Source organism: Cynocephalus volans, chromosome 3 (assembly GCF_027409185.1).
Source record: "Cynocephalus volans isolate mCynVol1 chromosome 3, mCynVol1.pri, whole genome shotgun sequence".
In the NCBI taxonomy this organism is placed as follows: domain Eukaryota; kingdom Metazoa; phylum Chordata; class Mammalia; order Dermoptera; family Cynocephalidae; genus Cynocephalus; species Cynocephalus volans.
This window is the reverse complement of record NC_084462.1, coordinates 3,905,119-3,923,394: the sequence shown is the minus strand read 5'-3', so window position 1 is coordinate 3,923,394 and position 18,276 is coordinate 3,905,119. Positions and strand designations below refer to the sequence as shown.

The 18,276-nt window shown below is 44.4% G+C and overlaps 1 pseudogene; it reads left to right on the top strand.

Moving 5' to 3' along the window:
- Window positions 1-3,794: 3,794 nt before the first annotated feature.
- Window positions 3,795-7,022, top strand: LOC134371872 (sialic acid-binding Ig-like lectin 14; annotated as a pseudogene).
- Window positions 7,023-18,276: the final 11,254 nt, after the last annotated feature.

The window sequence follows — 18,276 nt, the reverse complement described above, 5'->3', positions numbered from 1 at the left end:
TCTATAAGTTAGGTATAGATGGAAAGTATCTCAACATAATTAAAGCCATATATGATAAACCCACTGCCAATATCATCCTGAACAGGGAAAAGCTGAAAGCTTTTCCTTTAAGAACAGGAACTAGACAAGGATGCCCACTCTCACCACTCCTATTCAACATAGTGTTGGAAGTACTAGCCAGAGCAATCAGAGAAGAGAAGGAAATAAAGGGCATCCAGATTGGAAAAGATGAAGTCAAAATGTCCCTGTTTGCAGATGACATGATCCTATATATCGAACAGCCTAAAGCCTCTACAAAAAAACTCTTGGAGGTGATAAATGATTTCAGCACAGAAGCAGGATACAAAGTCAACACACAAAAATCAGTAGCATTTCTATTCTCCAATAGTGAACATGCAGAAAGGGAAATCAAGAAAGCTTGCCCATTTACAATAGCCACCAAAAAAATAAAATACTTAGGAATTGAGTTAACCAAGGAGGTGAAAAATCTCTATAATGAGAACTACAAACCACTGCTGAGGGAAATTAGAGAGGATACACGAAGATGGAAAGATATCCCATGCTCTTGGATTGGAAGAATCAACATAGTGAAAATGTCCATACTACCCAAAGTGATATACAAATTCAATGCAATCCCCACCAAAATTCCAATGACATTTTTCTCAGAAATGGAAAGAACTTTCCAGAAATTTATATGGAATAACAAAAGACCACGCATTGCCAAAGCAATGCTGAGCAAAAAAAAATAAAGCTGGAGGCATAACACTACCTGACTTTAAACTATACTACAAAGATATAATAACCAAAACAGTATGGTACTGGCATAAAAACAGACACACTGACCAATGGAATAGAATAGAGAATCCAGAAATCAACCCACACACCTACATCCATCTGATCTTTGACAAAGGCATGAAGCCTATTCATTGGGGAAGAGACTGCCTCTTCAGCAAATGGTGTTGGGAGAACTGGATATCAATATGCAGGAGAATGAAACTAGACCCATACCTTTCACCATACACTAAACTCAACTGAAAATGGATTAAAGAATTAAATATACACCCTGAAACAATAAAACTTCTTAAAGAAAACATAGGAGGGACACTTCAGGAACTAGGACTGGACACAGACTTCATGAATATGACCCCAAAAGCACGGGCAACCAAAGGAAAAATAAACAAATGGGATTATATCAAACTAAAGAGCTTCTGCACAGCAAAAGAAACAATTAACAGAGTTAAAAGGCAACCAACAGAGTGGGAGAAAATATTTGCAAAATATACATCTGACAATGGATTAATATCCAGAATATACAAGGAACTCAAACAACTTTACAAGAAAAAAACAAGCAACCCAGTTAAAAAATGGGCAAAAGAGCTAAATAGGTATTTCTCTAAGGAAGATATACAAATGGCCAACAGACATAGGAAAAAATGCTCAACATCACTCAGCATCTGGGAAATGCAAATCAAAACCACACTGAGATACCATCTCACCCCAGTTAGGATGGCTAAAATCCAAAAGACTCTGAACGATAAATGCTGGTGAGGTTGTGGAGAAAAAGGAACTCTCATATATTGTTGGTGGGACTGCAAAATGGTGCAGCCTCTATGGAAAATGGTATGGAGGTTCCTCAAGCAATTGCAGATAGATCTACCATATGACCCAGCTATCCCACTGCTGGGAATACACCCAGAAGAATGGAAATCATCAAGTCGAAGGTATACCTGTTCCCCAATGTTCATTGCAACACTCTTTACAATAGCCAAGCGTTGGAACCATCAGATGAGTGGATACGGAAAATGTGATATATCTACACAATGGAATACTACTCTGCCATAAAAAAGAATGAAATACTGCTATTTGCAATGACTTGGATGGACCTAGAGAGAATTATGTTAAGTGAAACAAGTCAGGCACAGAAAGAGAAATATCACATGTTTGGTGGGAGCTAAAATAAATAAAAACAAATTCACACACACACACACACACACACACACACACACACACACACACACACACACACACACACAAATCAGTGGATTTTGAGTAAAGCAGATTGCCCTCCCCAGTGTGGATGGGCTTCGACCAATCAGTTGAGGGCCTGGATAGAACAAAAAGGTTGACTGTCTATTGAGTGGGGCAACACTTTTGCTGACTGCCTTCAAGCTGCAACATGAGTTTCTACCTGCCTTTGTACTTTGAACTGAAATGTTAGCCCTTCCTGGATCTCAAGCCTGCCAGCTTGTGGACTGGAACTACACCATCAGCTTTCCTGGGTCTCCAGCTTGACAATTGTAGATCTTGGGACTTGTCAGCCTCCATAAGTGTGTGAGCCAATTCCTTATAATAAAAAAAGAACCACACACACTATTGGTTCTGTTTCTCTGGAGTACCCTGACTAGTACACTCAGCAACAGTCAAGTTCTTACAATACCTTCCAAATCTCTTTGTAACCTGACCCAGGATACCTCCCAGACTTACACTTCTACCATTTTCCCCATCAATCACTCTGCCACGCTGTCATCTAGCTGTTTTCCAAGCATATCACACGTGTTCTCACCTTGGGACTTTAAATGTGGCGTTCCTCCAGAATGGACCACTTTTTCCCACATACCTGCAGACTCATTCCCTCACTTTTTTCATTTTTTATTCAGATGTCACCTTCCACTTGCAACCTTCCCTGGCCATTTGTTTTTTAATATTTAAGCAATCGCTAACAATTCTTCTTCTGCATTTTTTTTCTTAGAATAAGTCCTTTTCTAAGAGACTGTATATTAATTTTCATATGAAATGTATGTCTCCATACTAGGATTTTTGACTCACCTTCCTATCCTAAGAGTTTACCTTCTGCTATATCTCCAGACCCTAAAACAGGGCCTGGCACACAGTAGATGACCAAGAAACATTAGTTGAATGAGTGAATGCTAAATGTCAGGCCCTGTTTAGGCATTTTACAAATATGAACTCATTTAATCCTCACCTGGCAACTCTGTTGTTGTCTCTATTTCCCAGATAAGCAAACTAAAGTACAGAGAAGTTAAGTAACTTTTGTAAAGTTGAACAGCTGGCAGGTTGGTGAGGGGCCTGTTTCCAACCTGGGCACTTCATGTCCTCACCCTCCACATTCCAGATGCTCAGCTCTCAGGCCGGTTCTGGCCATCAACACCAGGCCTGAAGTCTGAGGCTGCCTGAGACAATGATGGTACCAGGGACCCAAACCCAAGGGGTCCCTTATGGCCACTGGTAAGGAACACATCTCTCCTGACTAGTATGGACCAGGTCATGTCTACCTGACTTATTTGTCCCTGAGAACTTTCCTTCCCTCCTGACAGTGGAAAACCTCCAGCACCTGGGCCCCAGACTGGGCTTCTCTCATCATGAACTCTTTGGTCTCTCTGAAGGTCTAGGGGCTCTGATTCCCAGAGAGCTGGCCAGGTGGTGGTCTCTTTCCAGCCTAGACAATACTGCATGAGAAAAAAGCCACAGCGGTGGCACCTGGTGATTCCTCACTTTATGAATCTAGACTTGTAAGTCTGGACAAGCCTCTGACCTCCATGGACCTCAGTATTTTCAGCTGCAGCCTCTGGTGGGGCTGGAGGGACAGGATGATTTCCCAGCCCCGCCTCACACCCCAACAGCATGTGGCACCAAGTTCCCCTTTTGCGGATGGCTCAGCTGTTGATCACTCACTGGCTTCCTGTCAGGGTTCCTTGGCCCTACCCCACATTCAGGGCATTTCCTTCCCTGACAGAAGGACCTAGAACTGGGCTCTGGCCCTGGCACCTGCAGACATGCTGCCCCTGCTGCTGCTGCCCCTGCTGTGGGGGGGTGAGTGGGCTGAGGGAGGAGAGATGGACACTGGTGGGTGGGGGCCGGGGCTGCAGCTGAGCCTCTGTGTCCCCCCAGGGTCCCTGCAGGAGAAGCAAGAGTACGAGCTGCAAGTGAAGGACTGGGTGACAGTACAGGAGGGCCTGTGCGTCCTCGTGCCCTGCTCCTTCTCCTACCCCTGGAGGTCGTGGTATTCCCCTGGCCAACTCTATATCTCCTGGTTCAGGGACAGCGATCACATATACCATGATAATCCTGTGGCCACAAACAATCCAGACAAAGCAGTGAAGACAGAGACCCAGGGACGATTCCACCTCGTTGGGGATGTCACGACCCAAAACTGCTCCCTGAGCATCAGAGATGCCAGGATGGAGGACACAGGAACCGACTTCTTCCGAGTGGAGAAAGAAAGGAATGTAAAGCATAATTATATAAATAAGAAGCTGAATGTGCAGGTGACAGGTATGGCAGGGGCCACAGGAGAGGACCCTGGAACGTAGAGACCCCCGTATTAGAAAAGGGGCAGGAAAGGAGAACGTTCATTGCTCCTTCTCTTGGATGGGGGATGCCCTTACTTCAATGGGCCCTGGAACCCTCCGCTCCTCTGTGCTCAACCTTACTCTGAGGCCCCAGGACCATGGCATCAGCCTCACTTGTCAGGTGAAACGCCAAGGAGCTCAGGTGTCCACAGAGAGAACAGTCCAGCTCAATGTCTCCTGTGAGGGGTTGGAAGGGACTATTGGGTCCCAAAGGACAGGGGGAGACGGATGTGTGCGTGCATGCACGTGTGTGTGTGTGTTTGTGTGTGTGTGTGTGTGTGTGTGTGAGTGTGTGTGTGTAGGAGAAATGTCTTGTGTGGATCTGAGCCCTGGGAAATGTCTTGTGTGGATCTGAGCCCTGTGAGTCTAGGTGGGGAGTGGGCCAGAAGGACATTAATCCCCACCTGCCTGGTTTCCATGGTCCATCTTAGGTAGTTTTGGGCCTCACACCCATCCCACTCCTCACCCCTGACACCAGGGCAATATCTTTCTACCCCAGATGCTCCACAGGACCTCACCATCAACATCTTCAGAAATGGCGCAGGTAGGAAAGAACGTCTCCTCTCCAGGGCTGTGATGGGAGCCCTCTGCAAGCTCAGGGCTCAGAACTTGGAGGGGCGACCCTCCCTCACTTCTCGGTCCCCTGGGTCTGGGTCTGCCCCACCACCGCCATTTACCAAGGTCTCCCACCGACAGACACAGTATTGCTTTTGGCTGCTCCCTTTTCTCTTCCCTTCCTTTCTCTTCTCTTCATATTCATTTTTACTTATGGTTTAAAAACACACATCACAAAATTTACTATCTCAGCCACTTTTAAGAGTAAATTGAGTAGTGTTGAGTCTGCTCACGTTGTTATGCAACCAGTCTGCATGTCTGCAGTGATCTTTTCATCTTGCAAAACTGAAACTCTGTACACATTAAGCAACAACTGTCCATTTCTCCCTCCACCCGCTCCTGACAACTCCATTCTACTTTCTCTCTCTGTGGTTTCCACTGCTCTGGACACTGCTCCCTTCTCTAGAATTTCTGTCCGTCCGCACCTGCTCTGACACACGTTCTCCTTCATCTCTCCTCTGACCTCCTTTTCCAGTACCCCCAATGTTCCATTTCCACGTCTCTGCCTCAGATCCACGTTTCTCTCTTTACTCTCCTGGGCAATTTCATCCATCCCCTCACCCTGTCCTGCGGCTTCCCACAGCATCATATCCAGCCCTCGTCCTGAGCCACGAATCTGCACATTTACCTGCTTCCTGCTGCTGCTCCTCGCTTGCCCCTTCCCCATCCCCCACGTATCCAGGGTATTCTGGACGTCGCTCTAGACATCGCCCTTTCTCAGCAGCTGTACCCCATGAGTCAGCCAGTCCCGTTAATTTCACTTCTCAAATGACTTACCTCCTTTCCTTCCCTTTGGCCCAAGACACAGCTCAAGTCTCGTCCTCAGCCCTGAACCACTGCCTCAGCCTCCTCCCCAGCCTCCTGCCTCCTGTCTAATCTCTCCTATTCAGGCCCCACTTGGCCTCAGCAGGATCCTTCTAGACCCACTTTCCCTTACTCACAGCTCCCTAATGCTTTCCAGTACCCCCTGGATAAAGTCCAATGTCCTCAGCCTGTCATTCAAGGCTCTTAAAGATCTGACCCACCCAAATCTCCCTCCGGTATCGTGTCTTGAAGCTCCTGGTCCTCTCTGCCAGGGTGCAGATAGAGGTACATTTCTCCCCATCTGCCAGGCTGTCTCAGTTCCTGGCACATCCCCACCAGGGCTGCCCACTCACTTCTCCTTTATGTGAGGACTCCCCCTCATCCTTCCAACCCTCTTCTTTCTCACAGTCTGACTGGACCACCAGGGTCATTCATTGCCCTTTCACCCATGACTAGCCCATTCTCAGCACTCGCCACATAGTCTTGTCTTTCTACTTGCAGCTCAGTGGGAGGGAAGAGGGAGAGACAGACCCCTCAGCTTCACTCACCTGGCTGTGTATTTCCTCCCCAGGCCTGAACATCTGGAACAATGGCGTGTCACTGCCTGTCCTGGAGGGCCAGTTCCTGCACCTGGTCTGTGTGGCCAACATGCTGAGCTGGTCTCGGGGAGGAAAAGCTTTGAATCCCTCTCAGTCTTCAGCATCTGGGGTCCTGGAACTGCCCTATGTAGGAGCTGAAGATGGAGGCAAATTCACTTGCTGGGCTCAGAACCCACTGGGCTCCCAGCAGTCTCCTTCAGTGTCTCTGTGCAGCGTGAGTTGCAGAACAGGTGCTGAGTGACAGTCTGGTCAGGTGTTTAGGCTGTGGGAGGGCCTGAGGTCTGGGGACAACACTTCACCCTCCTCTCCCCTTCCCCAGGAAGCCCCGCTTGCTGCAGATGTGCAACTGAGAAACAGGAGGGCTCCTGGCCCCTCATTGTCACCCTGATCAGGGGGGCCCTCATGGGGGCTGGCTTTCTTCTCACCTATGGTCTGACCTGGATCTACTACACCAGGTGAGCAGGCCTGCCCCTCTCCAGGGAAGCCCAGTGAGGTGCCCCAGGGTTTCAGGTGAGGCTGAGTTGTCCTGCCCTGCCTGGCATTAGAATTAAGATGGTAGACTCTGATCTGAGACCCGTGTTGACTGTGCAGGTGTGGAGGCCACCTGGGGAGCAGGGCTGAGAGATCTGACTGAGCCCATCCTTCTCTACTTGGGACTGTGGTGTGAGCACAGAGGGACAGATGTGGGGACATCATTGTCAGCTTCTACCTGGAAAGTCTCAACTCACACCCCAACAACTGCCCCTTTTTGTCCTGCCTGCCCCATTACCCATCTACTTACCCCAGCTATTGGTTCTGCCCCACTCCTTAGCTACATTACACCGGTCCCTTCCTCCCCTCCCTGCTCTTCCCTCTCTATCCCCAGCCCAGCGAAGGGAATAAACGTTGGCTCTTACCCTCCCATTACTCTTCAGCTTTGCTCTCCCCAACCTCCTTATCCGTATAGACATTCACGTGCACTGGTTCCATGATGCAGCTTATATTTTTCCATTAACGATCCTACCTAATTATAATTATTATAAAATATCACAGCATTTAATTATAAGTAAAAATTTTATTAAACAATAGAACATAAAAATTGATTTTACTATTTAACGTCTCTGTGTGAGTCACTAGAGCAAAATTATGCCTTAGTCTTCTATTCTTTTTTATTGGACATGTTTCAACTAAGACTTTTTGTTTATTCACTTTTTTTTAATGCACAGCTTAAATTGAGTAAAACATGCAAATCTAAAGCCTGTTAAAGCAGGGAATCTTGAGCATTTTCCGATTGTTTAACCTGCCCCCTTCCACTGGAGAAACTGTTTAAGAAATTTTATGCTTGGCTGTCTAAATCACAAATTTTAGCTTCTGTAACCTAGCCTGCTTTCTACACCCCTGTGCTAAAGAAAGGTGACAGTGGTTTTGCATCGCCCTAAGGGCCGAATGCAAATTAGGCTCCAGAACTGACCGATGAGCTACGTCCCATAGCTAACCAATCCAAACTAACAGACTTGCATCCCTCATTTGCATAAGAAGACCTAAAGGAGAACTTGGGCAGGAAGTTTTTGGCTATATAAGGCTTCCCTTTCCTTCATTCAGAGGGACACTAGCTCATGCTCTCTTTGCTTGCAAGCAGTAAAGCACTGTAACATCTAAAAGAGCTATAGCACCAAAAAGAGCTGTAACACCAAAAAGAGCTGTTAACTAATAAAGAGCTGTAATACCAACCCTGGTCTTGGATTCCTCTGTGTGAGCAACCTCACAACATTTGGAGGTCCCACTGAGATTTCCTGGTGCTCGCTCAAAGGAACCAGGAACCGCAGCTTCAGATGAAGGGAAACGTGGCGAGTCTCCCTAGGGGAGGTCACCGAGAAGATGTTCCGTGGCCCCAGGATCCTTTGGCCCCTGCCCAAAAGCCCAAATGTCACCAAATTCTTCAACTGGCTTCAGTTGGCACCAGAGTCTTTTTTCGTTTTTGTTCGTCCTCCTACTCTGCATCTTGAACCTCCAAAGATAAGTTTTGGTTTGAGACCTCAAAAACTTGGTTTTGCATTTGGGTATCAGAGCTCTGATTTGGGGACTTTGTGGAAGGCTGGACACAGCATTACTTCTCAAGTCCAGGACTCCCACGAGACATCATCAGGTCCTTTAGTTTGGAACTGTTTGGTCCTCTGGTCTGGAATTGTTTGGTCCTCTGGTCTGGAATTGTTTGGTCCTTTGGTTTGGAATTGTTTCATCCTCTGGTCTGGAATCGTTTGGAATTTGACATGACCACTTGTCTCTGTCTTTTGTGTGCTGCCAGTTGCATGTCATTAACCATGGCCCTGACGTGGGCTTGCCATAGTGGGACATGATGGCTATGTGCCATCCTGGGTCTCTAACCTTTATTGTGCTACTTGTCCTAATACTGGCCATAGGATTGGTATCCACCACCCCAAGAGATTGCACCAACACAGAAAATATTTTTCTGGCTCTCCTATACCTCCTGACAGTAGGGAGTTTCCTAGCCATCTCATTGAGTCAGTGTACCTTTTAGTTTGATTTTTTCCTGCCCCAGTTCCCAAAAAGGTGAAGATATTTTGTGCATCAGTTTGTATAGTATTGATTAGTATTATGGGAAAGAATATCTCCTGGCCCGTTTGTGGGGCAACCCCTTTACATGCAATGATAACTCACTTTGATTATTTTCAGAAAAAGGCTGCCGATTTCAGGGCTTCAGCAGACCCCTACAACCTCAGGACATTTTGTGAATTAGAATGGCCCACATTTGGTGTGGGATGGCCCCCATGGGGGACCAATGATTTCCCAACAGCCTATCAAATCCAGGGCTTTCTGTCTTGGGGCTCCTCCCCCGTGTTACCTGATCAGGTTCTCTATATTTTCTATATTCATTTTTGGATCAAGATTGTGGATGAGATGCCCTCCTGGTAGAAACAGTGCCTTCAACCTCGATTCGGGAAACCTAGGTCTGCCTATCTGGATGGCTGGAAGGGGGACAAACAAGATGGCAAAAGGAGGGATAAGAGAAAGGAAAAATTTGGTGACTAAGTCCCCTCTTCTAACCAGACCCTCTAAGCATCCTGTTCTCCAGGATGCCTCTGAGGACCTTATTGATCTTTCTTCCCCTGTTCCTGTCTCTCCTAGTGTGCCTCCCCCTTACCCTACTTCTCCCGACTCTACTGTACTCTCAAGCCCCCCACATATGAGGAAATGGTACCACCTACCAGACCGGGAGGGACTCTGAGTCTGACCCTTCTCCTTCTGTTGCTTCCCCCATACCTCTGCTCCCACTCCAACATGCTGCCTTCCCCCCTGCAACTCAAGACCAAACCCTCTTCATAGTCTATATTCCCTTCTCCACTAGTGTGATTTGTGTAATTGGAAGAACCAGAATCCTTCCTTTTCTGAAAGGCCACATGGTCTCATCTCCCTCTTGGAGACTGTGTTCTTTATACACCAGCTCACCTGGGATGATTGCCAGCAGCTCCTCCAGGCTCTTTTCATGTTAAAGGAACATAAGTGCATCCACCAGGAGGCCTTAAAGACTGATACCTTTCATGATGGATGACCCTCTGATGATCCTGTTCATCTCAAATGTGTGTTCCCCTCAAACAGACCCCAATGGGACCCAAACACAGATAAAGGTAAGGGGGGCTCTCGATCTGTATTGCCAGACTCTCCTTAGAGAACTCTGGGTAGCTGCCTGGAGACCCACAAACCTTTCAAAGGTAAGCAAAGCAATTCAGGGACCAGAAGAATCCCCAGCCACTTTTTTTGGAGTGCCTCATGGAAGCTTATAGGGTCCACAAACCTGCGGACACTGAGGCCCCAGAAAACAGGCAGGCAATAAATATTGCCTTTGCTACTCAGTCAGCCCCTGATGTTGGGAAGAAACTTTAGAGGCAGGAAGGATTTGAAGGGAATCTGTTATCTGAGCTAGTTGAAATAGCCCAGAGGCTCTATAATGCCAGAGATAACCTGGAAGAAAAACAAACAAAAAGAATGGCTAAGATAATGGTAACTGCACTTACCGACTCCCAAAGAATTACAATAAAGGGACCCAAAGGTGTAAGACCTCAAACAGTACAGAAGGGAAACTCCTCCAGAAGGCCCAGGGACCCTCTACAAAAGGACCAATGTGCATTACTAAAAGAGGCTAATATTTTAGTTCCATGTAAGTCAGCATGGAATACTCCTCTCCTCCTAGTACAAAAACCAGTTACTTCAGATTTCTGACCCATTCAGGATCTACAGGAAGTGAACAAACATGTGGAGACCCGCCACCCAATCGTCCCAAAACCTTACACCCTCCTTAGCTACTGCCGCCATCTCACCAGATCTACACTGTGTTGGACCTTAAAAATGCCTTCTTCAGCCTCCTGCTGGCTAAGGTAAAACAACGTTTATTTGCTTTTGAGTGGACAGATCCGAAGGGAGAATATTCAGGACAACTGACATGGACATAGTTACCTCAAGGGTTTAAAAATTCCCCAATTTTGTTTGAGAAAGCATTGAGCCAAGATCTCATGCAATACTGAAAACAACATTCTGAGGTCATTCTGCTATAATATGTAGATGACCTTTTGTTGGCCACTAAAGAGTATGAGACCTGCAAGGAGGCCACAAAATAATTATTATGAGAATTACAAATCCTGGGGTATCGCATCTCAGTTAAAAGGACCCAATTATGTACCCCAAGAGCCACCTAGGGTACTAACTACAGAGAGGAAATAGAACTTTGTCCTCCAGAAGAATAGAGACAATTCCAAAGATCCCAACACCAAAGAGGTCCATGAATTCTTGGACCGTGAATTCTTCAGCCATAGGTTATTGCTGTCTCTGGATACCCTGATTTGCTGAAATAGCTAGGCCCTTGCACTGGGGGAAAACAAACCTCCCTGCTATGGACTGAGATTGAACAACAGGCTTTCAATGGCTTGAAAAAGGTGCTTACCATGGCTCCTGCCCTACACTACCAGACATAAATAAGGCCTTCACTCTGTTTATTGCTGAGAAACATGGCATAGCCAAGGGAGTACTTACCCAGAACCCATGGAAAAGGCCTGTGGCCTACCTCTCCTAAAAAGGTGGCCATTATCCATTGCTGAGTACACCAAACAGGTGACTCAATTGAGGCCCAAGGAAATGCCAGGGCAGACTGAGCAGCAAAAGAGGCCACGCTGAAACCAGTGGGGCCATCAAATTCTTTAGTAGTCATGCTGGCACCACCCACTGCCACCAGTCCCACACCACACAGCAGAAGAAATCATACATGCCAAAGAATTGAACACTAAGGACAATGATACAGGTTGGAAAGTCTTACTAAAACACTAGGAACATTATTAATAGAACATCTACACCAAGGAAGCTACTAAATTGATTGAATTGTTACGGAAAAATTATTATATTCACAATTTAGACAAATTAACAAAAGACTTTGTGCAACTATGTAAGGTTTGTTCACAAGTTGATCCAGGAGAAAAACCAGAAGCACCTACAGGAACCAGAGCACAGGGATCTCACCCTGTAGAACATTGGGAAGTTGACTTCACCAAGGTGAAATCAGGACAACATGGGTACCAATATCTCTTGATAATTATAGACACAATTTCTGGGTGGGTGGAAGCTTTTCCTACAAAGACTGAAATTGCTCAGATAACACTTAAGAAATTATTACAGGAAATTGTTCCCAATTCAGTTTGCCTATAACTTTGGGGTCTGCTAGTTGTCTGGCTTTTGTAGCCCGAATTTCTCAATTATTAGCAAAAGCCCTACAAATAAAATGGGACTTACACTGTATTTATAGGCCACAGAGTTCAGGACAGGTGGGGAGGATGAATCGAACTTTAAAGGAAACTTTGACTAAACTAAAATTGGAGACTGGTGAAAACTGGGTGAGCCTCCTTCCCTCTGCCCTATTAAGGGCTAGATGTACCCCACATATAAAGGGAATCACCCCATATGAAATTATGTTTGGGAGACTACCTCCTTTGCTACCCCACCTCAGAGATGAGAAACTTGCTGAGCTTACTAACCATAACCTCCTTCAGTCTTGGAGTCCAAGCCCTCCAACAGGTGTTGAACCAAATCTATCCCCTGGTCAGAGAAGCCTACCTGCCAATAAAGGATCTGACACCACATCCATACCAATCAGGTGACCTCGTGTGGGTGAAAGGTCACCATCCTTTGACCCTTGAACCTAGATGCCAAGAACCTTACCCCATCATCTTGACCACCCTGATCGCTGCAAAGGTAGCAGGAAAGAGCCATTGGATACATCATTCTCAGCTTAAGTGAGCCTCCTCTCCAGAACTGACAGGGCTAGGACAACATCAGGAAAAATGGACCATGCAGCACTCCAAAGGAGACCCGCTAAAGATAAGACTCACTTGCTTGTCCCTTTAACTGTTCTAATTGTTTTATATTGTGTAATATCTATATCAGGGAGCCCTCATCAACCTAAGAATTATTCTTGAGAATTAAGAGATACTGTCACTGGGGAGGTTATTCGGTCTGTCCACACTCCTGGCACCCCCATTTTCCTAGCAGACCTATGTGAGCTTATGACCGGAACTAGATTCAGGTCCTACACCATCTGTGACACCCAAGATGAGAAAAGTCTCCAACAAGCTCAATTCTATGCCTGTCCTGCAGCTAGTAGCCTTTCCTGTCAGGGGCACCAAAACTGTCACTGTGCTGCTTGGGGTTGCAAAACTGAGGAGGAACTTTAGATTCAGTTTTTATGTTTATCAACCAATTGAACCCAAGTGTAACAACTGATTGCTGGTTATGCCTAAATCCAGAGCCACTATATTATGTTAGCCTAGGGATAAACAACTCTTTAGGCAGTAATAACCAAACTATTAAGTCTCTGAATCTAACTAAAATTACCAAAGACAGGCTCTGTCCATGGGGACAAAAGCCCAAACTCACACTTGGTGGTATACAAAACCAAGGACTTTGCATAAAAACTAATGATTATGACCTCAAAAAAAAGAAAAGTCCTCCTATAGGACTGCATGTACATATGCGGTAACCATTAGTAGTATGACCCATGCATCACAAGCTTCTAACTACCTTGTTGCCGCTTCTCATGCTTGGTTTGCTTGTTTGACATGATTGACTCTATGCATAGCTATTCAATATTTCCGTACACCTAGTAAGCCTGAGTTTTGTGTACTTGTCTATATTATTCCCCCACATTTATTACTAGGAAGGAGAAGCAGGGAGGCAGCACCTCTTCATAAAATGAGCAGTTCCTGTCTTGATTCCGTATTTGTAGGTCTTGGCATTGCAGACTCTGCAGCTATTAAGCACCACAGCTCTCATAACGAGCAATCAAAACTTTAAAGCCCTAAGTCAACAAATCGATCTAGACTTAGGGGAATTAGAAAAATCTGTTAGCCAATTAGAAACTTCCTTAGATTCCCTAGCGGAGGTAGTATTACAAAACAGGAGGGGCCTTGACCTTTTATTCCTAAAATACAAACCATTCAGGAGAAATAAGGATAGCCTCTCCTTAGTTAGAAAAAGATTAAAAGAAAGGGAAGATATAAGAAACAAAAACCATAACTGGTATGAAAATTTATTCTCTTGGTCCCCCTGGTTAAAGGGACCTCTATTCGTAATCTTATTGCTCTTTACTGTAGGCCCTGCACACTCACTGGTCTCACAAAATATATTAGACAGAGTCCAATCAATAAATCTTATGGTTTTAAGAACCCGTTACACCAGATTAAACGTTGATGAGTCTGGGATTTGACTCATGTACATAAAACCAGTGGGGAATGAGGCAGGGAACCCTGAGCATTTTCTGATTGTTAAACCTGCCCCCTTTCACTGGAGAAACTGTTTTAGAAACTTTATGCTTCGCTGTCTTAATCATGAATTTCAGCTTCTGTAACCTAGCCTGCTTCCTGCACCTATGCACTAAAGAAAGGTAACCGCGGTTTTGCATCGCCCCAAGGGCTGAATGCAAATTAGGCTCCAGAACTGACCAGTGACCAGTGAGTTATGTCCCATAGCCAACCAATCCGAACTAACAGACTTGCATCCCTCATTTGCTTAAGAGGCCCTAAAGGAGAACTTGGGCAGGAAGTTTTTGGCTATATAAGGCTTCCCTTTCCTTCATTCAGAGGGACACTAGCCTGACGCTCATGCTCTCTTTGCTTGCAAGCAATAAAGTGCTGCAACATCAAAAAGAGCTGTTAACTAATAAAGGGTTGTAATACCAACGTTGGTCTTGGATTCCTCTGTGAGAGCAACCTTGCAACACTGTGACTAGATGAGTGTTTTTGTATGAGCACACCCTTGCTCTCACCACTAGCTCAACATGCAGATTCTTCCCAGCACCCCTCCCCTTGGGTCTCTTTCAGTCAGCAAACGTCCATGTATGCCACCATTCTGTCTTTTCATATAGAGCTGTATTGCTGGTGTTTTGTGCTTCATATAAGTGGAATCAAACTTTACATGTGCTTTAGTGTCCGGCTTCTTTTTCTTAACCTGGTCCTTTCATTTATTCATGTTGTTACATGTATTGTTTTTGTTTTGTTTAAATATAGTATCCCATGTGTGAATATATCTACTGTTATTTATTCATTCTGAAGTACGATGGTATTATTTATTATTTTGTTGAAATGTAATTGATTATACGTATTTGTGGGGTACAGAGATGAATATCAATACCTGTGTACAATATGTGGTAATCAAATCAGGATAATTAGTATATTCATCACAAACCATAATCATTCTTTTGATACAGGAGGTGCTCAGTTTCCCTGGGCTCAGGTTTCAGAACATGCCTCTGAGTTTCCAGCCACTCCCTGAGGCATCAGGCCCCCTCCTCTGAGCTCTGTCCTGGAGCAAAGTTAGTGTTGCCAGTTAGACTGATTTTTATCACCAATTTGGGAAAATGAGACCACAGGGGGCTTGCTTATGCAATCCAGTGGCCGGGCATGCTCAATAGAGAGCACAGAACATTCTGGTGCATATAATTGGGAACAACCCCCTCAAAAGAATATTCATCAGGTTGAGAAACTACAAAAACCGAATCCCTGCTGAAGACAACAGTGTTGCTCACTTTCCTGGAGAAAACCCACACTTCACGCTTGGGTGGCTGAGATGTGCATATTTTACTTTGCATCTAACTTACTTCCAGCCAGCAGCTGCTCATTCTCTTGAGCCAGCCTGCACTTTGTGCTGAACCTTAAGTCTGTTTTTCTTGCTTTTGTGTTAGACTTGATGTCCGTAGTGAACTTACTTTTGTGTTAAACTCAGTGTGGGCCTTGCTCAGTCTGTGGAGCTGAGCTGCGCTATCTCTGTGGTACCTGTATTACTTATATATTATATTAAACTTGTTCTCACTTTCCATTGTGACTCTGCCCTTGAATTCTTTCCTGTGGCAGAGTCAAGAACCTGGTAAGAGGACTGGGTGGGTTGAGGCCGACTGTTGGGCTCCCCGGACCCTACCTTCAACATTACTTTGTGTCCCTTAACCAATTTCTCACCAACCGTTCTCCTCTTCCCCCTTTCCCACCTCTAATAACCACAGTTCTGTTCTCTCCTTTTGAAAGTTCCACATAGTAGTGTGATTGTTTTCTTTCACTCTCTCTCAATTTTCTTCTTTCCCTGCCTCCCTCCTTTCTTTCCTTTCTTTCCTTTTCATTTATTTATTATTTTAGCCCCTCTCTGTGAGTGAGGACATGTGGTATTTCTCTTTCTGGCCTGGTTTATTTCACTTAACATAATTTTCTCTGAGCTCATCCAAGTTGCTGGAAAAATGGCAAAATGTCATTTTTTTTATGACTAAGCAGTATTTCATTGTGTATTTATACCACATTTTCCTTATCCAGGGGTCCATTGATGAACATTTAGGTTGGTTTCATATCTCGGCTGCTGTAATTAGAGCTGTGATAAACAAGGGGTGCAGGTAGCCCTTCTACATGGTGATCTCCATTCCTCTGGTTATATACCCAGAAGTGGGATTGCTGGATTATATGGCAGTTCTCTCTGTAGCTGTTTGAGAAACCCCCATACTATTTTCCATAATGGCTGCACTAATTTACAGTCTCACCAACAGTACTGGAGCATTCCCCCTTTTCCACATCCTCACCAGCATTTGTTATTCTCTAACTTTTTGATGATCGCCAGTCTAACTGGAGTGAGATGATATCTCAGTGTAGTTTTGATTTGCATTTCCCTGATGATTAGTGATGTTGAGCATTTTTTCATGTGTCTGTTGGCTAACTGTCATTTTTTGAGAGATGTCTATTCAACTCTACTCATTTTTAAACCATGTTACATGTTTTTTTTTTTTTTTTTTTTACTGTTAAGTTGTTTGACGTCCTTGTCAGGCTAGAATCACAGACCCCTCTGCCCCATCCTGTGCAGGTCATGAGTCAGATAGTTGGAAAAAGATTCCGGTAGCCTTAGGCACAATAGACGTGCCTTATTTCAGATGCGAGCATTTCAGATGCAACCTCTGCTGGCCTCTACCTCTGCCTCTCTCAACAGTTCAGAGCCATTGTCTCTTATACCACAAGTACACAAAAGTGGCAACAAGCCAAGGAGTACATGGGTGCATGTGTGCAGTTACACTACTCTTATATAACTTGTTCACAGTGGATGTGCTGAAATGTGCTGACTCATGTCCTGCCTGATATGAGGTGAGGGAGCCTGACTAAATTGTTTCTATTTTCCCTATGGTCCTTATATATTCTGGATATTAATCAGTTATTGGATGCATAGTTTGCAAATACTTTGTAACATTCTGCAGTTTGTCTTTTCACTCTGTTGATTGTTTACTTTGCTGTGCAAAAGATTTTTAGTTTGATGTAATCTCATCTGCTTATTTTTCTTTTATTTCCTTTGATTTTGAGGTGTTATAAAGGCTTTGCCCAGTCCTACATCCTGAACTATTTCCCCTTTGTTTTCTTTTAGGAGTTTTATTATTTTAGGTCTTATATTTAAGTCTCTAATCTATTTTGGTCTATGGCAAGAGGTACAAGTCTAGTTTCATTCTTCTATATGTGGTTATTCAGTTTTCCCAGAACCATTTGCTGAAGAGGCTGTCCTTTCTCCAATGTATGTTCTTAGTTCCTTTGTCAAAGATCAGTTTACTGTAAGCACGTGGATTGATTTCTGGGTTCTCTCTTCTGTTCCAGTGCTGAGAGTATTATGAAGGGATGTTGAATTTTGTCAAGTGCTTTTTCTGTGTCTATTGAGATAATCATATGGATTTTGTCCTTGATTTCATTAATGTGGTATGTCACATTTACTGATTTGTGTATGTTCAACCATCCTTGCGTCTCTGAGATGAATCCTACATGATCATGGTGTATAATCTTTTTGACGTGCTGCTGCATTGTGTTTGCTAATATTTTGTTAAGGATATTTTGCATTTATGTTTATCGAGGATATAGCCTGTTATTTTCTTTTTTATTGTATCTTTGTTTGGTTTTAGTATCAGGGTGATGCTGGCCTCATGGAATGAGTTTGGGAGAATGGCCTGTTTCCATTTTTTTGTAATAATTTGAAGACAGTTGTTATTAATTCTTCTTTAAAGGTTTGGTAGAATTCAGCAGAAAAGCCATCTGGTCCTGTACTTTTACTTTTTGGGAGACTGCTGGTAACTGCTTCAGTCTAATTGCTTGTTATTGGTTTGGTCAGGTTTTCTGTTTCTTCTTGGTTTAGTCTCAGTAGTTTGTATGTGTCCAGAAATTTATCCCTTTCCTCCAGGTTTTGAAATTTTTTGGCATATAGTTGTTCATAATAGTCTCTAAAGATTGTTTGTATTTCTGTGGTATTAGTTGTAAGGTCCCCTTTTTCATTTCTGATTTTTTTACTTGGGTATTCTCTCTTCCTTTTATAGTTAGCCTAGCTAATGGTTTGTCTATTCTGTTTATCTT